We start from the raw sequence: 22,710 nt of genomic DNA, 5'->3' as shown, positions 1-22,710 counted from the left end.
GCAGTAGTCTGGCGAGACTCACCTGTTCGTGAAAGACAGCGGCCAAAAAAAGCATTGAGTACTTCCATATCCTCTGTCACTAGGTTGTCCCCCTATTCAGTAGAGCGCACAGTTTCCCTGACCACCTTCCTGTTGCTAACGTATCTGTAGAAACCCTTCCTTGTTACTCTTAACATACCTTGGCTAGTGCAACTTCAAGTGTGATTTGGCCTTCCTGATTCACTCCTGCATGCTGAGCAATATTTTTATACTCCGCCTGGTCATTTGTCCAGTCTTCCACTTCTGTCAGCTCTTTTTTGTGTTAAGATCAGCAAGGATTTTACTTGTTAAGCCAACTGGTCGCCCTGCCAATCTACTATTCTTTCTACACATTGGCGATGTTGTTCCTGCAACCTCAATAAGGATTCTTAACAATACAGCCAGCTCCTCTTACTCTTGCCCCCCGGTCATGTATTTCCCAGGGATCCTGCCCATCCGTTCCTCTGAAGTCCAGAGCCATATTCTGCTGCTCTCTTTTCTTCCTTGTGTCAGGATCCTGAACTCGACCATATCATGGTCACTGCCTCCCAGGTTCCCATCCACTTTTGTTTCCCCTACTAATTCTTCCCTGTTTCTGAGCAGAAGGTCAAGAAGAGCTGTGTCCCTAGCTGGTTCCTCCAGCACTTGCACCAGGAAATTGTCCCCTATGCTTTCCAAAAACTTCCTGGATTGTCTGTGCACTGCTGTATTGCTCCCCCAGCAGATATCAGGGTGACTGAAGTCTCCCATGAGAACCAGGGTCTGGGATCTAGTAACTTCCGTTAGTTGCCTAAAGAAAGCCTCATCCACTTCATCCCCCTGGTCTGGTGGTCTATAGCAGACTCCCACCAGAACATCACCCTTGTTGCTCACACTTCTAAACTTAATCCAGAGACTCAGGTTTTTCTGCCATTTCATACTGGAGCTCTGAGCAGTCATACTGCTCTCTTACATACGGTGCAACTCCCCCACCTTTTCTGCCCTGCCTGTCCTTCCTAAACAGTTTATATCCATCCATGACAGTACTCCAGTCATGTGAGTTATCCCACCAAGTCTCTGTTATTCCAATCACATGATAATTCCTTGCCTGTGCCAGGACTTCGAGTTCTCCCTGCTTGTTTCCCAGGCTTCTTGCATTTGTGTATAGGCACTTAAGATAAAAAGCTGATCATCCTGCTTTCTCAGTATGAGACAGGAGTCCTCCCCTCATGCTTCCTCCTAGTAACCCACTTCCTCACCACAGGGCTTTGGTCTCCTTCCCCCGGTGAACCTAGTTCAATGCCCTCCTCACTAGGTTAGCCAGCCTGCTTGTGAAGATGCTCTTCCCTTTCTTCGTTAGGCGGAGCCTGTCTCTGCCTAGCAGTCCTTCTTGGAACACCATCCGATGGTCAAAGAATCCAAAGCCTTCTCTCTGACACCACCTGCGTGGCCATTCATTGACTTCCATGATTCAACTGTCTCTACCTGGGCCTTTTCCTTCCACTGGGAGGATGGACGAGAACACCATTTGCACCTCAGAAGCAGCAACCATGTCCCCCCTCCGCCTCCTATGCAGAACTGCGGCCAGGCAGTCCACAGGCGCCACCCCTGCAACTCCCATTGGACGCAGTTCCCAGCCAATGGGAGCTGTGGGGGCGACACTTGGGGTGGGGACAGCATGCAGATCGGAGCCCCCTAGCTGCTTCTATGTGTAGGATCTGGAGCAGGGCCATGTCGCTGCTTCCAGGAGCTGTGTGGAGCAGCTCCAGACCGTGCTCCCCCGCTGGAGCATGGCAAGCCCCAGATCCCCCTCCCCAGTGGGAGTTTGAGGGCCAGATTAAAACGGCTGGTGGGCTGCATCCAGCCTGTGGGCCATAGTTTGCCTGATCTAGAAGATAATAAGGTGATAAGTAACAGTCAGCATGGATTTGTCAAAAACAAATCATGTCAAACCAACCGGATAGCTTTCTTTGACAGGGTCACAAGCCCTGTGGGTAGGGGGAAGTGGTAGATGTGGTATACCTTGACTTTAGTAAAGCTTTTGATACTGTGTCACATGACCTCATAAATAAACTATGGAGATGCAACCTAGATGGAGCTACTATAAGGTGGGTGCAAAACTGGTTGGAAAACCATTCCTAGAGAGTAATTATCAGTGGTTCATAGTCATGCTAGAAGGGCTTAACGAGTGGGGTCCTGCAGGGATCAGTTTAGGTCTGGTTCTGTTCAATATCTTCATCGATGATTTAGATAATGGCATCGTTTGGGGACGATACCAAACTGGGAGGGGTTGTAAGTGCTTTGGAGGATAGAATTAAAATTCAAAATGATCTGGACAAACTGGAGAAATGGTCTGAAGTAAATAGGATGAAACTCAATAAGGACAAATGCAAAGTATTCCACTTAGGAACGAACAATCAGTTGCACACATACAAAATGGGAAATGACTGCCTAGGCAGCAGTACTGCAGAAAGGGATCTGGGGATCATAGTGGACCACAAGCTAAATATGAGTCAACAGTGTAACTCTGTTGCCAGAAAAGCAGACATCATTCTGGGATGTATTAGCAGGAGTGTTGTAAGCAAGACACAAGAAGTAATTCTTCTGCTCTGATTAGGCCTCAGTTGGAATACTGTGTCCAGTTCTGGGCACCACATTTCAGGGAGGATGTGGACAAATTGGAGAGAGTCCAGAGAAGAGCAACAAAAATGATTAAAGGTCTGGAAAACATGACCTATGAGGTAAGATTGAAAAAATTGGGTTTGTTTAATCTGGAAAAGAGAAAACTGAAAGGAGACATAACAATTTTCAAGTGTATAAAAGATTATTATAAGGAGGAGGAAGATAATTTTTTTTTCTTAACCTCTGAGGATAAGACAAAAAGCAATGGGCTTAAATTGCAGCAATGGAGGATTAGGTTGGACATCAGGAAAAACTTCCTGTCAGTGTGGTTAAGCACTGGAATAAATTGCCTAGGGAGGTTGTGGAATCTCCATCACTGGAGATTTTTAAGAGCAGATTAGATAAACACCTGTCAGAAATGGTCTAGATAATTAGTCCTGCCACGAGTGCAGCGGACTGGACTAGATGACCTCTCGAGGTCCCTTCCAGTTCTATGATTCTATGTTTAATCCATAAAATGGGAATAACAATACTTCCCCTTTCTAAAGCATGCTGAGATCTTAGATGAAGAACTGCTAGGCAAGCACAAAGTGTATCCAGTCATCGGTGTGCAACATTACATGGCTATTATTGGTAATTTGTATTACAGCCGCACCTAGTGAAAGGATCAAGACCCATTGTGCTAGGTGCTGTGTGACAAATAAAGACAGCTCCATCACTTAAAGATGCAAATGGACAAAACAGAGGGGCTGGGGGCAGAATGGATGTAATAAAATGAAAAGAAAATGCAGAAAAATGGACCTTTTGGCTTGTTACTTGACTAAATCAAAAGTTGTAAAATGTAAGAGTCACAGTACAATGATGATGTGTGTACACTGAAAGGTATTTCAGGATTCTTTCAAAATGTCTGTAATCTGAACCCAGCGGGGAGAATGCACTCACAAGTTAGAATGGCCAGCAACCCAACTTTCTAGAGAGGAAGAATGACCCAGTGGTTTGGGCAGAAATTTAAGATTTAGGCAACCTGGGTTCAATTCCTTGCACTAGATGGTATGTGTGACCTTGGGTAAATCACTTGTCCTCTCTATGCCTCACTTTGCTATCTGTAAAATGAGGACAGTCCTACTTGGAGGGATGGTGTGAGGCTAAATATGTTAGAATAATTGCAAAGCACTTAGAGATCTCCTTGTGAGAAGTAGCAATATTTTTGTTTGTTTGTGTGTGTGTTCTGCTTTGATGCACAACGCCTCCCGGGTGCGCCGGCGCTCCGCGCGGGCCCTTTACCTGCTGATCTTCTGGGCGAAGGCGCGGCGCTCGGCCATGCTGCGGCTGCTCGGGCTGGAACACGGCGCGTCTCCCCTCGCCTTCCTCCGGCTGCTCTCAGCCTGGAGCAGCAGCAGGAGCCGGGAAAGGGAGCCGTAATGCTCCGGAGAGACACGCAGTCTGAATTGCCGGCCCAGGCATGCAACCAGATCCACGCTGACAATCCCTTCCAGCAAGGGGCGGAGGAGGAGGATGAGCCCTCTTAGCCGATATGCGGTGCGGCGGCGGGGGGAGGCCAAGGGCTTCTGAGAGTTATTGTCCCTTTTAGGGCGGGGGATAGGGCAGAGCTGCCCAGCCCCAAATCTCTTGGGAGTGACTGGGAGTCTCCCTCTCCGCCCTAGCCAGCGCTGGGGGGGGGTCAGGCAAGGGAGGAACACAGTGACACGCTGCTGAACTCCATTGCAATGCATGGAGAGGGGAGCCGGGCAGCTCTGCAGGCAGACCCTGGAGAGAAGCGACAGGCAGAGATTTCTGTTGGAAACGGCAGGGAGCGTCCCTGGCTGGCAGATGATTATTTTCAGGACCTTTCTAGCGAAGGTGGTTAAATAGTTGAACCCACATCCCAGATCCAAAGGGTGTGGAAATCCAGCCCCTGACTGGGCCCCACATACATGAGCCATGCTTTGTTCCACAGTGTCAGCCTGGAGTCTGTCAGTCAGAGCATTAAGCTCTCTGGGCACTACACAGGGTTAAGCATGCTGTTTTCCCTAACCCAAATATCTTGATCTCGCCAGATAAGTATGATAACACTTCTCACAAGGTATCAGAGGGTAGGTAGCCCTGTTAGTCTGGATTCGTAAAAGCAGCAAGAGTCCTGTGGCACTTTGTAGACTAACAGTGGTATTGGGCATGAGCTTTCCTGGGTGAATACCCACTTCCTCTGATACATGTAGTGGAATTTCCAGAGGCAGGTATATATATGTAAGCAAGAATCAGGCTGGAGATAACGAGGTTAGTTCAATCAGGAGGATGAGGCCCTCTTCTAGCAGTTGAGGGGGTGAACACCAAGGAAGGGAAACTGCTTTTGTAGTTGGCTAACATTCACAGTCTTTGTTTAATCCTGAGCTGATGGGGTCAAATTTGCAGATGAACTGAAGCTCAGCAGTTTTCCTCAAAGTCTGGTCCTGAAGGTTTTTGCTGCAGGATGGTTACCTTTAAATCTGCTATTGTGGTCCAGGGAGATTGAAGTGTTCTCCTACAGGTTTTGTATATTGCCATTATCCTTTTCCGTAGGGACTGTCCAGTTGGCCGATGTACATGCAGAGGGGTTTGCTGGCATATGATGGTGTATATTACGTTGGTGGAGGTGCAGGTGAATGAACCAGTGATGTGTGGCGATCTGGTAGGTCCTGTGATGTGTCACTTGTGTAGATATGTGGGCAGAGTTGGCATCGAGTTTGTTGCATGGATTGGTTCCTGACTTAGAGTTACTATGTGTGGGTGTGTAGTTACTGGTGAGAATATGCTTCAGGTTGGCAGGTTGTCTTGGGCGAGGACTGGCTGGACTCCCTGGACACACAATAGCAGATTTAAGTAGCCATCCTGCAGCAAAAAACCTGCAGGACCAGACTTCGAAGAAAAACTGCTAAGCTTCAGTTCATCTGCAATTTGACACCATCAGCTCAAGATTAAACAAGACTGTGAATTTGACACCATCAGCTCAAGATTAAACAAGACCTGCCTCTGGAAATTTCCACTACATGCATCTGATGAAGTGGGTATTCACCCAGGAAAGCTCATGCCCAATATGTCTGTTAGTCTATAAGGTGTCACAGGACTCCTTGCTCACCCTGTAGCCTCCCGCTGGAGCAGCGCTCAGCTCCGGGCTGGGCCGGTAGCGGCAGAAGGGGCCTAGTCGGGGCAGGAGATGCCCCGCTGACCCGCCCTGCTGTTCAGCTCCCTCCTCCCGGGTTTTCATCAGCCCGGTTTGGGCCGGTTGGTTTTGTGTTGCCCCCGGTTGCTTTTTGCCTGTGCATGGTCCCGATCTAGGGTGGGAGGCGTGAGCGGCGGGGATGCATCGTGCTCCGCCAGGGGGGATTGGGTGCATTGCGCTCCGAGGGAGGATCTGGGGGCTGGGGAGGTTTGTTTACGTGCGTTGGATGCTGGAGAAACCCAGGTCCGCCACATTGCCCTTATGCAGGCTGACAGGTTTCCCAACGCCCCCGTGGCTGGCGCTGTCAGTGCAGCGGGGCAGGTAGGGTGCAGCGCGAGATGTCCAGCGCGAAGAACCGAAACACTAATGTAATTTTTTGCTCCTGGCTCTTTGACCCCCTCTGGCAGCAGGGAAGATCGGTTCGGAACAGGAGGCTGCCGTGTCGCTTGGCCCAGGTTAGCCACAGGTCTGCTCTAATCAAAACAACAAAAGCAATTATGGAGTTGCTGTGGTGATTGTGTATTTCCTCATTCTGCCACAAAAGGGGATGGAGGAAGGAGATCCCGGGGCTAAGCTCCATCTGCAGTTGTTATTGTGTATTTATATATGCGTACATGGTGTCACCTCAATTCAGGGTTTCATTAAAGCTCCTTATATTAAACACACATTGGGCAGGTCTTGCTAACATCGTTCTGCGCTGTTCATTTCACCTGTGCTTTTGTACGAGGTGGCTCTGAAGTCTTCTGGAAAATTAGAGCTGTTCCATGTGTGCTGTCTAGATGTATGGGTACAGTGCTAAGGTTGTACTAGTATAAAATATTACTCAGACATTGTAACAAGAATTTATAACTACTACTCAAATATAATTCTTCCTCTACTGACCAAATATGTGTCACGCAGATTCGTCTAGGGGAAGGCGCATGGGTCTGGAATCCCATGGAGTTCTAGCACCAGCTCAGAACAGACACCTTGGGAGAGTCACTTAACCTCTGCCTCAGTTCCTTCTCCACTTCTGTAAAATGAGGGATACAGCTCCCTTCCTCATGCATGCTATCATAAGCCAGCTAGTTTGTTTGTCTAGAGACCTGTGCAAACACTAAGCTGTATGTAACATTTGTAATATAAAATGTTTTTTTTAACACTATTCAGATGGCTCTGGGCAGCCATGAACTGAATGTCACTTTCAGTTTTCTGAATGGGAAAGCTGCAAAAGCAGTTCTGAAGTGATTCATGGGAGGAGGTGGGGGAGGGGAAAGTTCTGTCCCTACCATTGCAGGGGTTCCAGGAGAGAATGCAGCTCTGTGCTCTTTCCTTCTTAGGGAACAGGCAGGAGAGAAGAGGGGCTTCAGATTTATTAGAATGTGTTAGTCAGAGGTTGATATGAAAAATTGATGGCCCAAGAATTTCACCATACCTCTTCCCATCACATGGTGTGGCAGGAGCTGGTTTTGCCATCAGGGCACTTTTCGTGGTTCTAACTTGCAGTCATGAGTACAGCTGCATGAGAGGTAGGAGTTCTAGGAAAGTCAGGGGTAAGAATTTGTGACTTCTGCAGCTCCAGTGAAGAGTCTACACAATAGTTTGCCACCCTCCCTTTGTGATGTCTCTGTCTGCCTCTAGTTGAGTAGCTTTCAGGTTTCCCAACCACTGTTACAGATGTTAACCTCAGAATATAGGAAAGAGGAAAAGTTGCTATAATGCCATCTTTATATACCTTGCAGTGCTGTAGTCATTTGTTTTGTTTAAAAGCAACCAAATGACACTGTGCAGGTACAGATGTTTCCCTTCTGACACTTGTGGAGAAGAGTTATGGAACTCCTGACATGAAGTATGTGATTTACTGGACATGTGAATTTTACCTGCATATGGACAGGTTAGTATACTACACTACACTGACAATTTCTTAGAGCAAAACTACTGTTAATGGCTATGACCGGATAAGCCCTATGTCCAGTTATTCTGGTAGATCAGTATTTAGGAATTCTAAAGCAAGGGAACATATTTTATGTACTTACACTAATATACAAATTACTCCTCAAACATTGCTGTGGTGGAGTCCTAGAATCTGAACTCTGGCCACAAGCAAACTGCTTGCACTTGTAGGTTCCTAGGGCTTTTCCCTGTGGCTGCCGGAAGCCTTCTTTTGTTTTAATCTTCATGCCATTGTTTGAAGTAGAATATCCGTGTTACATTTTTCACACATTGACATCCTGTTTGCCTTACCCCTAGAGCTAGTCACACAGATCTAAGGTTTTCCTGTAGTGAGTATGTTCATATAGCTGTCACACACTTTGGTTAATATTAAAGCAGAATACAATTTGTAGGATTACCTGCCAGTATGTGTGCAGGATTCAGGGTTGGATTTAGAGTAGTTTTAGGGAAGAATTTTCTGAGTGAGGAAGTGATTAGACTTAAGTTATTACTTTTTCTGAAATACTATCCAGGTAATTCTGTGCTTCCTCATCGTCAGAGCACTGATACATTTGTCTGCTATTTCCCCCAATCAACATGGTCTACCTCAGAAGTGTATGCAGAACAGTAATCCCATCAGTGGTATACGTTCATCACTATTAGGTTATTTTACTATGAGCAACAGCAGCGGTGCTAGACTGTTGCAGCTGTTTCACAACACTTCTCAATATCTCTATTATAAAATGTCAATCTTACCACTGCAGTGCAACATTCTCTTACTGGAAGTGTTCACAAAGATGCAAAATTCTTGGTCTGCACTTTGACTATGATGTATGTACTATTCCTTCCTCACCCTACGTAAAAAGGCCTCAGTGTTGAGCTGACTTTCCTGCTTGAGGCCTGATCTGCATTTGAAGTTGTACCAGTATATGTAGATCAGTTAGGCATGTGATTTTAAAAAAGAAAGTATAGTTCTATCAGTATAAACTCTACTATGGATACTGTTACACCGATACAAAGGTACCTCTATAATAGTTTAGCTACTTGCCTCCTCATGTAGGAATAACTATTTTGGTATAAAGCAGCTTTATACCACTGCAATTCCACCACACTTGAGGGGTTGTACCACTTGAGTGTTACCTGTGAAATGGTACATCTTTTTAGTTTAGGCAAGGCCTTAGTACAGAGCCTCTCAAGCACATTGTTCTTGGAGGGACGTGGAAGGGTTTTAAAGCATGAAGCAACCTTCTACAAGGGGCTCAGCATTCTGTCTACCAAGCTGGAATCCTGGATTCTGACCTCCTGTATGGTAGCAGGTTGTGCTAGTTCTTCTCTTTCTTTAATATTACACTTTCTTCCATCTGTTACATTCAGGGCCAGTGTCTCATTCATATTGAAGCCCCCTTTACACCTCAGACAATATAAAGGGGCCTTAAAGTGAGTAAATTTACATGTAACCCTCTTTAATGCCCCTTTATACTGCCAAAATGGTGTGTAAATCTCTGGCCCTTAGTCTGCTTAGGTCCAGTAGAGATTGAGGGTTGTTCTTAGCCCAAATAATTCACATGCTGAGATGGTCTGATCCTGCACCTATTGAAACCAATATCAAAGCCCCCATTGGCTTCAGTGGTCACAGGACCAGCTACCAAGTGCAGTGGGCATGGCAATGTCCTCTTCACATTAAATGGCTTTATAGCTGTTTTCACAAATGCAGCAAACTAGAAGAGGCTAAAGTGTAAGGTACCTTTAGTGAAAGCATCAGCTTTCCCCAACCTCTCCCCCCCAGACCCTAAAGAGATACAATAAGTGCTGGGACTTTTGCACCTGTTTAGCCTTTGGCTTTCATGTGTTTGAGTGTACACCATTCTAGAGAGAGTTCAGAAAAATGACTAACTGGAATTATTATTCTATATAGAGATATACCTATCTCATAGAGTTGGAAGGGACCCTGAAAGGTCATGGAGTCCAGCTCCCTGCCTTCACTAGCAGGACTAAGTACTGATTTTGCCCCAGATGGTCCCCTCAGGGATTGAGCTCACAACCCTGGGTTTAGCAGGTCAATGCTCAAACCACTGAGCTAGCCCTCCTCACAGTTCATCACTAAAGGTGGACCTCAAAACAGAAGACAAATCTTTCTGTTGTTGCTTCCTCCTGGTGTAAGAGAGTTCATACTAGAAGCAATTGCCCTCTTTGGTGGAGGATCTTGATAAGTTAATTGGGGGAACCCGTTACAGGAATGTAACCTCTTCCCACTGCAGCTCAAGGATGAAGGGTGAGACAGTTATTTGCCTTTGTAGAAATCTATCAGATATACTATATTGGTAGTATTAGAACAGGGTCATTCCTCTGCTAACCAATACAAAAACCCCACAAGATATGTAGTTCTGGTATCATCTTAATCAAGACACACTCCTATCCCAGAGCAGTTGGAAATGGTCTGCACTGGGGGAGTTTTCCTCAGATTCTTGTCAGGTTTATAATCAGTTATATTCCTCCAGAAAAATCTTCCAGAAATTATCCCCAGTGTAGGCAAAGCTTAGAAGACCAATACACAAACTTCAAATCTGGGAGTGGAATAACATTATACACTGATGCTCAAAGCCATGTTACAAATAATCCAACTGAGAAATGAACAATGCTCAAAATCCTTTTTAAAACAGAAACATTGAACAGAATTCTCTGAACTGCTCAAAGAGAAGCAGCTTGATTGTTATAGATCTGCAAGGATACTTTACTATAAGGCTGTCTTTCTACAGTGAAATACTCTAGGCAGAGCATCACCAAATACAGGATTAAGGATCATAAACAAGACAAAAACTGGAAAGCCAGAAAGAGTAACAATCTTGATGGGAGAGAGAAACAGAATTTTTTATTCCACAGTTCAAAATATATAGAACTATGGGAAAGATACTTCCTCAAACGACTTGATAAAATAAGAGCTCATATTAAAGTGCGAGTAAAAACTGAGCATGTTTTAGGGAGAAGTGAAAGATGATGTATGGTCTTCATAATATTTAGCAGTCTGCTTCTAGTTTAGAAGAGAGTAACACCAGCAAATAGGCACATGATTAGAAACTCATTGTTAACATCTGTCTTGGACAGCTACTCAATTCTATTTATACTTTGATATAAGTAACTGATTTGATTTAACTGGTCATGCCAGTAAACATGAGTAGAATAGATAGCAAGACACTGCATCCTCTTTTCCCACCTCCCTTCTCTGCTGTGAGAAGTAAGAGGATCTGCAGCTCGGTTAACTTTGGTATCATTGCCAAGGACCTGATATTTGCAGTGTAAAAATGCCACGCAATCTGGAAGGTTTTTGTTTTTTGTTTTTTTTTGGGGGGGGGGGGGAGGAACACTCTTTACTGATTCTTCATCATATATAAAGTGCAATTAAGTTTGGTTTTACTTGCAGCTCACTTTCTAGTTAGCGATAGTACTTTCAAAAAAAGACTAGTTTTGTTTTCTTTAAAAGCAGGCTCCTAGGGGATTTGCCCCCCTCCTTTGGCATATTCTGTATTTTTATGATATCGCATATGTTCACAGTAATTACCCAGTGAAGAATAAGATCAGAAAAAGTGTTACTAGGAAAAAGTGTACTTGAAGTCATATGACAGTGTCCTGTGACAAAATTGTGGAATATTTGTCTAAGAATTCCAGATAAACTAAGTATGATGTTAGCATCAGATGGTTATGGCAAAACTAATTTTTGATTTGTCATTCCAGTTAAAAGCTTTACCATTATTCATTTTATTCTATACCACCACAAGAGTCTTTGAATCAGAGGCATGTGTCAGGAAAGCTTTTTCTGGTTATCTTTGGGCATTACAGCCTTTTTAGCCTATCTGCTATAGCACATTCCTTTACTGTTTTGTACTCTTGCTGGGGGCTCAGATATCATGATTCCGTTGAATTTATAAATCATCCCAACACTTTTTCTGGCTTCTAGACTTGTGTTCATTTTTTTTTCTCTTAGTCTTGTCACAGAAGAGAATTCTAGTTTGTTGGGCCAAAGTACTTAGCTAGGTCTTTGTTTGGACAGTTGCATGATTAGAATGATCGTAGAGAATCCTTCAAAGGAGCACCATCTCATGGTTATAGCAATGTCCCCTTTTGTTTTATTATGTTTCATCCCTTCTCCTACCCTCCATGCAAGCTTGTACTGCACTGAATTACTTAGCTAAGGCCTTGTCAGTACTGATTATTTCAGCTACCATAGCTGCACCCATGCAAACTAGTGTAGCCAGGCAACACCAAATTGTAATATAGCTAGCCCTTGCTTGAAACTGGGACAAATCTCCATTTTTGCCCTCCTACCACTGCAAGAATTCCCAAACACCCAGGTCATTATCAGGCAAGTGCTGAACCTATAAAGAAGAACAGAACCAAGAACTACATCAGAATTGAATGGGTTGCTTGTTACATGTTGGAGTCAAGTTTAAAGAAGCCACCACACAGCCAGAGGTGCAACATTTAGTAACCTATCTAGACATCATCTGTGGCGTCACAGCTGAAGATAAATTTGTTCCTCTGGCTAAACTTTCCATCTAGAAACAATATTTAGATCTATAAATCTCTGGAAAGATTTGTTTTCCTTCCCCCTTTGCATTCCAAGTGCTAGATAACTGTAGCCTCTAGTCTTTCATACCAGCCCTGCAATGAAGAGCTCTGTTCTGTGTTGCCTGAGGAATTGCACAAAACATGCAGCAAGTAAGGGATCAGGTTTAAAGCCAGGATCATGTGCAACATAGGGCATGCTTTTAAGTCTCTCATCAGCTATAGATACACAATATTTTCCATGTCTAAGACTCATTTTAGTACATTCCAAACTTGTCTATTATTACTAACAACCCAATGGATAGGGGAAAAACCAATACAAGGACGATAGATCCTTATGGAAGAGAATAGTCTGTCTGTCAGTCCCCAGCAGGAGCTGGCTGGTCTACATTCAACTTTCAGCTTCTGGAAGTGAAAAGAAAACCTCCTGTGGTAAAGTCAAATATGAAGCAAATGACTTCTTGCAGCCAGAGTGCCAAAACAGTTTTCTATAGTCCAAGTTATTTTTAAGGTAAAATAGTGCTTCCTCTAGCTAACCTTACCCCCATTCTCTGGACTGAGGAAACATCTGCTCTCCACACTAGGCCTGGTTGTTCTAGCCTGTTCCTTTTTATAGATTTTCCTCCCTCCTTCCCCCTGCTGTCAGCCCCATTGCACTCCGCCATTGCTGACTTCCTTGGCAGTCCCAACAATGAGAGCAGACCCTGTTGTCAAGTCCGTGCTCAGAAAGGTTCTTTCCGGTAGATGGAGCCTGAACAGCCCATCACGCCCTATGGTAGCGTACTTATGAGTTAAGTCATAGCTAGTTCAATTAGCCATGCCTCTGCTGATTTACACCACACAGCCAGCTGTGTTTGAAAAAATGTTGGAAGATATTTGGGCGATGATTTGAGGCTGGGCAAGCTGGGCATTGCCTTCAGCTAATGAGATGGGCTCCTGAGAGAGGGTATTGCAAAGAGCTGGGTGACATTCTTTTGACAAAACATTTTTTTTCAACAATTTTTTTTTGCGAGGGGGTCAAGGTTTCAAAATTTGAAACACTTTGACCAGCTCAGTTTCTGGTAGGAGTGTTCCATTTCCATCCCCTTCCAAGGTTATGGGAAGGTTTCCAGTGCGTTGCAGGGCTGTGGACAACCTAAGGCCCAGGATTTGGCCCAGTGTTGTTTTTAGGGATATTTCTTTTTTTACCCATTTTTTTTTGTATGTTGTCTTTATCTCTTTGCTACTGTTTGTAAATGAAGCTGTCTTACGTTTTAATGTTACCTTGTGATCTGGGGGGTGGGGCGCTTGTCTGGGAACATAAAAAAGCAAAGGGGACACTTTGTTCATGATTCACATGACAGGCAGCAGAGAGATAATGTGCATTCCTGTCCAGGAGGAAAGCAGTGGCAATGTGGGATCACCTGTAGCAGAAAGCATGTGCGCAGGCCGGTGCAAGGATTTCATGCCTAGGCGAACTTCAACCTTGTGCTCACCCCCCACGCCCCTGCCTCTGAACTGCTCCCCGCGACAGTCCCCCTCACGCCCTGAGGTGCCCCCTGCAGCAGGGTCCCCCGCTCCGCTGAAGCACCCCCCCACCCCAGCTCATCCCTGCTCAGCACACGAGCACCCAAAGACACGCCATGGCTGTTTCATTCTATCGCCGCTCCAGGCTGCGGCGGCCTAAGCTGTGTGGCGCCTCAGCCTGGGAGGCGGATAAGTGAAGCAGTTCACCTGCCCCACCTCTCTTGCAGTATGCCGTAGACACTTCACTTCTCCTGCCTCCCAGGCTTATGGTGCCAAACAGTTTAGGCGCCGCAATCCTGGGAGGCGGGAGAAGTAAAGCGGCCACCGCGTGCTCGGGGAGGAGGCGGGGGGGGAATTCCCCTGTGTGCTGCCCCCCCGCCCTTACTTGCTGCAGGTGGCCCTCCCCGCGCTCCCCTGCCCCAGCTCTCTCCGCCTAAATGCCGGCAGCGACCGGTGCTGCTGAAGATCCGGCCGCCACAGTCGCTGCCAAAGAAAATTTCGCCCCCCCAAATCCTAGTGCCCTAGGCGACTGCCTAGGTCGCCTAAATGGTTGCACCGGCCCTGTGTGGCAGTGTAACCCAGCGAGTCAGTATGTGTTTCATGTCTTTTTCTGTGCCCGAGCCACAGAGGATGTGGGCCTGTTTCAGCCTCCGGCTTACAGAGCCATCACAGCGGCACTTTTGCTGCCTTCCCCTGAGATTTTGACAAACTTGGAAGAAATAGCGTTAAATGTCGGCCAGGGCTCAGTCAGTGCATTTTCCAGGTGTTGCCTCCTCAGCTATCTCAACCTACATTCTAGGCTGCACAGCTATTCTGGGCATAGAGGGGGTTGGACTTTAGCAGAGAAGTCTCTGCTAATCTGTAATCACTGAGATGAAAGAGAAGTCATGGCACACACACACAGGGTTCAGGAATGAGAGAGCGATTACATATAAGGGCTGGTTTGTGACTGAGGTCTGAACTGCTGGGAGGCACCGAGAGTGCTGCAGAAGGTCTTTCCACAGAGGAAAGTGGAAGAAGCTTGCTAGAGACAGGTTCAGCCAGTTGGATGCCATGTCTCATTTTGTTGTGGCTTGGAAATACACCGCACAAGAGGAAAATGTTTGTATTTGGGTTAAGAATCGGAATTTTTTGCCCTGCAGTAGATTCTGTAAGTACTGGGGAGTCTGATACACACATTCTGTCCTCACGGGCCAGCAATATTCCTACAGCAGAACCACCTACCTGACATTTTGCCTGGTTTACAAAAGTTAAATTGTTCCTCTCTTGTTTCAGAACTGTGGCAGCAGAAGTCAGGAAGCAGATCTCAGGGCAGTATGGCGGATCTCCTCAACTTCTCAAAAACCTTAGCATTGGAGGAAGTGTCTCCCATCATACAACTGTAAGTAATGCTTTTTGTTCAGGGTACTTTATACAGTGTCACAGTAAAGAAAAAGATGCAAGTTGTTTTGATTGCAAGTCAGGAAAAAAAATCGCTTATATAAGTGATAACAATTTTCTGAATCAATTGATAGTAAAAACATTTAGGCAAATAATTTATTACTGGCTATCTTAGGCAGCCCTTCCTCAGCTCGCTGGCTTCTGTGAATCCTTTTTAGGCACCTGATTCTCCCCATACAATGCATGGGGAGCCTGGGCGCCTCACTTGGTGTTGTGAATGCCACCTGTTAGGTCCTGCAGCGGTCAACAGAATTTTCCCATGTCAATCTAGACCAGAGGCTTCCTTCTGAGACATGGGGCCAGATTCTCTTCCCAAATTCCATCCATTTTGTATGACTCAGAATCATATTCTGTCTTTTGCACTGGCTAGCTGAGAATTCCTTTAGGGGAGCTCTCAGCAGGCACAAAGCAGCATAGCCAGCTTCTGTGCCAGCTGCACTCGACCGCTGGTGCATAGGGAGAAGGAAGGGGATGGAAGAGGCAATTAGGCTGGCCTTTCTTTAGATCAATGGTCTTAATCCTGCAAACTGGTCTGCATGGGTGGACATTTATGACCATGCGAGCTCCTCCAAAGATATGTTCATGTGGCTCTCTTTGTAGGACCATAGCCATTGTTTATCCCATTAAGGTCTCAGTCTTGCAATCAGTTCTGCATGCATGCAGGGTTCTGTCCACACAGCTTAATGCAGGGTCAGGGCCTTAGAAAGTTGGAGTCTTGTCTTGGTCTTTGGGGATGGAATGGCAGCAAATGGAATGTTTCTCTCCTGATAAGATACTTTAGAAGGGAAGGTGAGAGTTTGGAGATGGTTATCACTGAGGAGTGTGCATTTATTTAAATATGTGAAATTATTCAGATTAGTTGAGTTGTTTGTTTTTTTTTAACAAGAGCCGTTAAATAGTGGAAACAAAATGATCAGCATTGCCCACATTGAGGCAAATTATACTCACCATCTTCTGGTCAGATTTCAGAATTGAACCAGCTCTCTGAAACTTAAATCCAAGTAATCAGATACAGAGGGTGTGAAAACTCCAATGTACTTGCTCAAGGTGGAACTGCATTCTGGGAAACATTCATGATGCCTACATCATTGCTCTGTGTTAGACCAATCAGGTTAAAAGTAATTAATTGGATCACCCTGTCCTCATAAAATGGGCCTGCTTAACTGTTGCATTCCAAGTTCTAGATACTTGTAACCTTTAAACTTTCATACCAGCTGTTCAGTGAAGGGTTCTCTTCTGTGTAGTATCAGTTGCTGGAAGTACTTCCTGGAGCGTGGAACCCAGGCACACATGCTTTTGGGATAGGATGTGGTCATCCTATTTTGCAGTAAGGACCTACTGAGGATCAGCTTCTGATGCAGCACCTATTATTTTACTCTGCATCCCCTGTGATGCATTTAAAACCTTTCCAGCTTTCTCATCCAGAGCACACATACTTCTTTAGTGTCAACCTAACATTAAAAGGCCATGCTTGCATCGCAGAAGGCAGGGATGACCTCCAGCTTAAAGAAGTGAGTTAGCTTCATGCTGGGAATGCTTTTGAAGGGTTACTTTTGTACAGTTTTATTCAAAACTCCTCATTTATCATTCCTGGCACCTGCAGTAATTGTGATATCTTCCTCTGCTTCACATGGAGATGCTGCAGCACCATGATCACCGACAAACGTTGAGGGCCACATCCATAGTTGCCTTATGGGCCCTTTGTGTCAGTGACGTTGGCTATGCAGGCACAAAGGGGCTATAGGGTTAGCTCTGTGGTAACGCCACAGAAGCCCTGGTGGCAGAAAGAGGGAGAGGGTTGTTGGCAGGAGGTTTAGCCGGGCAGTCCTGGACTGATTCAAACCAGGGGGTATGACAGCAGATGGAGCAGGTTAGAGCAGTCATGACCCAGCCAGTCCTGCAGGATCCATCTTGTAATCCAAAAGTGGGTATAAAAGTAAGATCTCTTCTATGTACCTATCCCAGATACTGCTCAACTGACCATACCTTGGTAAACCTGGGTATCACTTCTTCTTCTCTGTCATCTTTCTTCTATCTACATTGTATCCTCTGATTTTCTTTCTTCTGTAAAATTTTTCCATCATGCAGGCATCAAAACAAACATTCAGTGCTCCACAGCCACACTGAGAACTGTGTGAGTGGACACTGTGGGGACTCTGCTAGTAAAGGGATCTACCCACACTGTTTTCAGAGCAGGATCAGGTCCTTAGAGATGTTGCATTACCAGTGAATTGCTGTAAGGTCTTTGTCCTCTTCCCGTCCCTCCCCCCCCATACGTACCAATACTAGTGAATTATTGTGTACGTGTACTTCTGTGCCATCCTGTGTCTGTGTGTGTGTATATGGGGAGTCAGTGGAAATGTAAAACAGGATCTCGAGCAGCTCAGAAAATGGCACGCTGCTTGAAAGCTCAGCATTTCATATCAGACTTCACTTCACAATCGTTGATGTGATTAGCCACAAGCTTGTCATGTTAAATTTTATACTGAGCCTAGATGCTACTCAGAAGTAAGATTAACTCAAAGTGGTAGTGAGCATGTTGACAAGACATGGCTGGGCAAGTAAATAATCTTTCTGAATGTGTAGCTAATATGACAGGGACTTGGTTGTAAAGAATTTAGGGCCAAATTCTGCTCTTTGGGCATGCATGATAGGCTGAAATCAGTGGGAGTCATGTATGAATCCAGGGGAAGAATCCAGCTGAGTGTTATACCTCTGGGATGCTAGAAAGAACTATGCATGGCATTGGACAATAAATTCTCTTAGAGAAAGTGCTTTATGATAACCACACCCTGAGCAGTTGCCTCTGTTATGCAGAAATAGTCTTTGTTCTGGGAAAGGTTTGTGTGTTCTGGAGAATAAAATATAAGGCCCTGATCCTGCACAGCCAGTGTCTGCGGGTATAAGGGCTTGCAAGACACTTGGGGTCTGCACACACAAGGGCTTGCAAGACAAGGGCCTAAGTTACTGTTTTATGCTACATTTCATCCCATATTTGGATACATTTGATAGTATAATTGCTTGAGTGAATTACCTGACTTATTGTTTAATATATTGTTGCCCAATCACCCGAGAGAAATAGTCTGGTGGAAAATTAAATAAGCATGAGTTGATTTATTGAATCTTGTTTCATCTAGGTATGAAAAGGTTAATGAATTCTTCTACTTTTTCATGTTGGAGATGTCTTTAAACATTTGCCATAGCCTGCTGTGGTATATAGCAGGATTAATGAACAGAACTGGTGAAGGCCCCCACTGGCCTTATCTACCCTATTTTTTTTCTTAATATTTCCCTCTGATGCATGTCTCCAATGGTAGCTCTAGTGTAGACAAGGCATGTCCAACCACCGCATATTAATCACATACAATATTAGGGTTAGTGCCTAGAGACCCCAACTAAGATTGAAACCCCATTGTGCTAGGTACTGTACAAATACCTAGTGAAAGATCATCCCTGCCCCAAAGAGCTTACATTCGAAAGAGATAAAAGGTGGGAGGTTAAACAGAAGTCACACAGCAGCTCACTGTCTGTACCACGAATACACCCCAGATCTCTAGACTCTCAGCCCCATTTCCTATCCATTAGACAATGCTGCCTCAATGTGGAGACTGACACTGGCAGCAGGTCTACACTAGTGTTCCCAGTGTTGAGTCTGCAGGAATTTTTAATGCTTGCATAGACTCAGCCTGTAATATTAAAGACATCCTCCTCAGTTGTATTTGTAGATGGCTACGATCTGAATGAGGTCATGCCACTGACCCTGTCTTGGCAGTTTCCTCATTAGCAGTGACTGGGGGTAATTGTCCTGAAAGTCTTGACACGCTGTCTGTTGCAGATATTTTCTGTAAAACAAGATGCCTTTGTGAAGGAGTTGGTAACGTAGTTGTCACTTGGCACCTTGCAAGGTCACTCCTTTAGTTTCTCATTGACTGAAGCACGTTTGCATTCTCTTAGATAGTGGTTGAGTATGGGATGCAGTGCAGTAAATAGTCTGCTGAAATTTAGCTAGTCTTTTCCCTGTATTTTGGAGAGATCCTCGTGCTGCATGAGCAACAGAAAAAATACTTCCATGATTGTTTTTATTTTTGCTACTCACAGAAACTAGGGAAAAGTACACTAAGTATATTAAGGTGACAATACAGGAGCCTATGATTTACTGCCTTCCTCCTCCCCTGTCCCAGTTTAAATGCAGCTCTTTCTAGTTGTGCTTTGGGGAATTCACAAATTTAGGTCCCAGTCATGCAGACACTTCCACATGGGCTTAACTTTTCCCACGTAATATTCTTATTGGCTTCAATGGAACTAGTCACAGCACATAAGTCTTTGCAAGCTCAGGGCCTTAGATTTGAAAACCCAGTTACACTCCCCAACTAGCAATCTATCTGTAAGAAATAGAGTTAAGGTTTCGGAAAGTTTGATTCAGGGCTGCCTGGGATGGGGGGGAGGGTAAGAGGAGGAATTTGCTCTGGGCCTCCTGTTTGAAAGGGCCACCAAATGAATGGCATTGCAACCTAGCACATGGTGTCACAGTGCCACTCAGGTTAGGACCAGCGGCCAGAAAGTTGGCCAGGCTAGACCTGGGTGGTGGTGTGACCCTTCATGCAATGCCACTCAATGAAATTTGGCCGAGCAGCCCCCACATCATAATGGAGTTTGTGTATATTAGTAATGCCCATCAGACTTCTAGGTGCATTTGGACCCTGCCTTTGGGAGATGAATTAGCAGATTTTGCACAGATAAGTGCACTGTTGTCTCTTCCAATCCTACAGGATGTTGAATTCCTCCCCCAACTCATTGATTTCGTGGTGTTCAGCTCCTCTGAAGAAATTTGCTTAGGAGAAGTTTTCAGGATTGGGCCCAATGAGAATTGAAGGCCTTTGCCTTGTTTTTCTGCTAAATTGAACAGTTAAGTCTGGGCTCTTCTCGTCGGTTTGTGACCACTTTCTTTATCATCATTAAATGTTTACTTTTTCTTTTCAGCAACTCATTATGGTGTGATGCTTGTTAACTCTTTTACTGCTGAGCCTCCAGTGCACTTGTCATTTGTGCTGTTTTTCAGTGAATTTAAAGGCAAGTTAGGGACCTAGCTGACACATTCATTAGCATAAGCAGCAAAGAGTCCTGTGGCAACCTTATAGACTAACAGACGTATTGGAGCATGAGCTTTTGTGGCTGAATACCCACTTCATCGGTTAGCATGTCAGGTGTGTTTTTACCTGGATGTGTTTGGAATGTTAGGTAGGAGTCTCAGGTCAATTCTGGTTATTGTCTGGGCAACGCAAGGACTTTCTCTTTCTGTGAATCTTGTTGTGCAGCCTTTGGTTTGGTGTTTAAGGGCTTGCCCTATTCTTGTTTGGGATAGTAAGAGCAGATCTGTTGATTGAGGTTGAGGGTCAAGTATCCATTCTTGTTATTTTTCTTTGACTGACATGTTTGCTATTATCCTTTTACAGAGAACAAATCATGCCCTCAAAGGCTGGAAAATAATCAGTAAATATAAAGAATTCCCTTCATCTCCTAACATCTAGCCTAGTTCTCTCTCTCTCTCTCTTTTTTTTTAAGCAGCTGTTATGAAAGCTTTTGCTGTTTAATGATATTTACATTGTTAAAATAAGAATAGGTAGTTATGCAGTCACTGATTTGTGATTGCTTTAAACATTCAGTTGATGGGTATGTTTAAATGTGCATCTCTTTGTGCATTGTAAAGCAATAGCAGGAAATTGCAGAATAGTAAGGTTGTGTCAAAACTTGGAAAGGTAAACATTTCATGGTGAAAGTTTTTGGGGCTAAAATTTGATCTAAAATACCTTAAATATAATTTATTATAATTTGATTAGGATAGGAAGGAAATAGTCTGGACTGTAAATATGTATTTTAATTTGAAAAGTAATATTTTGTGGGATCTGCAAAATATTTTGTCATTCAGCTGGTTTTGCAGAAGGAAAACACTGTTCCACAACTGAAACTGCACTGACATTGCCTGTTATGTTGGCGTGCAAAGACATTTTATTGCATGATGGGGTTTAATGTTAGCAGGCAGCATGGTCGAAGGAGTAAGACAGTGGAGTAGGGAGGCTTGGGTTCTATTCCCACTGTGACATTGACCTTAACATGTCTCTTCTCTGTGCTTCAATTTCCCCATGTAATATGAGGCTAATAATACTTCCTCCCTTTGAAGAATACTTTCAGATGTCTGAGCTTGAGCCAATGCCAAGTGGAACCTTTCCATGGATGTGCCATCAAAAATCAGCTGGCATGCCACATTTGGCACCTGTGCTGTAGGTTTCCGACCCCTGCTTTATACCAGTGGTTCCCAAATGGGTTCGCGAACCCTTGGGGGTTCGCAGAACGTTACAGGGTGTTCGCCAGAAAAATTTCACTAATGGCGGCCAGAGGACCCTGGGCATTGGAGACAGCAGGTGGGACTCGGTTGCAGGGCAGACACCCCAAGCCCCAGGGAGAGTGGGGCCGGGCAGTTTGGGCTGGCAGCCCGAGTTCCAGCGGTCAGTGCGAGGGCTGGCAGCACAAACCCCAGCACTCCGCGTGGGGCTGGTAGCCCAAGCCCAGGGAGAGTGGGGCCAGGCAGTTGGGGCTGGCAGCCCAAGTCCCGGCGGTCAGCAAGGGAGCCGGCAACCTGAACCCCAGTGCTCTGTGCAGGGCTGGCAGCCCGAGTAACAGGAAGAGTGGGACTGTCAGCAGGATAGCCGGCAGCCCGAACCCCAGCCTGAGCCCCAGGAAGAGTGGGGCGGGCAGTTGGGGCATCCATCACACTGAGGAAATTTAAACTTAAATCCCTGAAAATATTCATTTTTAGGAGGGGGTTCATGACATTTCACAATTTAGTGAAAGGGGTTAGCAGGCTGTTAAAGTTTGGGAACCCCTTCTCTATACACTAATAAGGAGATGAGCATATTACAGTTGTTGGAGGGCTCTATTTAGCAGTTAACAGGGCTACAGGAAAGTCAGTCAACATTTTTTGTTTCTCTGATGAAAACTGGCCCCACTACCTTCCCATACCAAACTTGTCACAAATAATTGTCAAGAACTTAATTTTCTGTTTTTGGCTAAGATACTGATTTTCTTTTTTTAATTGAAATTGAATTCAGGATTGTTAGCAAGCATTTTTGGCAAACAGATTTGTTAAATGACAATCTAAATGGCAACACAGCACAGCTTTCATGCTTGGCTCACCCCCCAGCCTGCTGGTCCAACAGCTGCAGTAGAGGAGGAGATAGGTGGAAAACTGCAGGACCCCAAAATCCACCTCTTGGGGTGCAGAGTGGCAACAGCAGCAGCAAACCCTCACATCTGATCACACGCCAATGCGCACCACCGCCAGCCCAACAGACCATGGTGAAGTTAGCACAGCGTCTGATCTCAGGGACAGGGCACCCATGGAGCCATAGCAGCTCATCCTGCCCTGTGCAGCTCCGGCCGGGGGAGAGACGCGCTCCCCAGCTGGGGTGACCAGATCCAGA

At 45.2% G+C, this 22,710-nt stretch overlaps 1 protein-coding gene across 8 annotated transcripts in view; it reads left to right on the top strand.

Moving 5' to 3' along the window:
- The window catches only part of DOCK7 (dedicator of cytokinesis 7), a 177,473-nt gene that overhangs the window by 23,052 nt on the left and 131,711 nt on the right, over positions 1–22,710 (top strand). For all 8 annotated transcript variants that reach the window (XM_075067657.1, XM_075067656.1, XM_075067655.1 and 5 more), the window contains one exon: positions 15,068–15,173. The gene's annotated coding sequence lies outside the window, so the exon portion shown is untranslated. The remainder of the gene's footprint in view (positions 1–15,067; positions 15,174–22,710) is intronic.

This window comes from Chelonoidis abingdonii, chromosome 7 (assembly GCF_003597395.2).
Source record: "Chelonoidis abingdonii isolate Lonesome George chromosome 7, CheloAbing_2.0, whole genome shotgun sequence".
Taxonomy (NCBI): Eukaryota; Metazoa; Chordata; order Testudines; family Testudinidae; genus Chelonoidis; species Chelonoidis abingdonii.
Note: the sequence above shows the minus strand (reverse complement) of the source record. Positions and strands in the feature narration are given on the sequence as shown.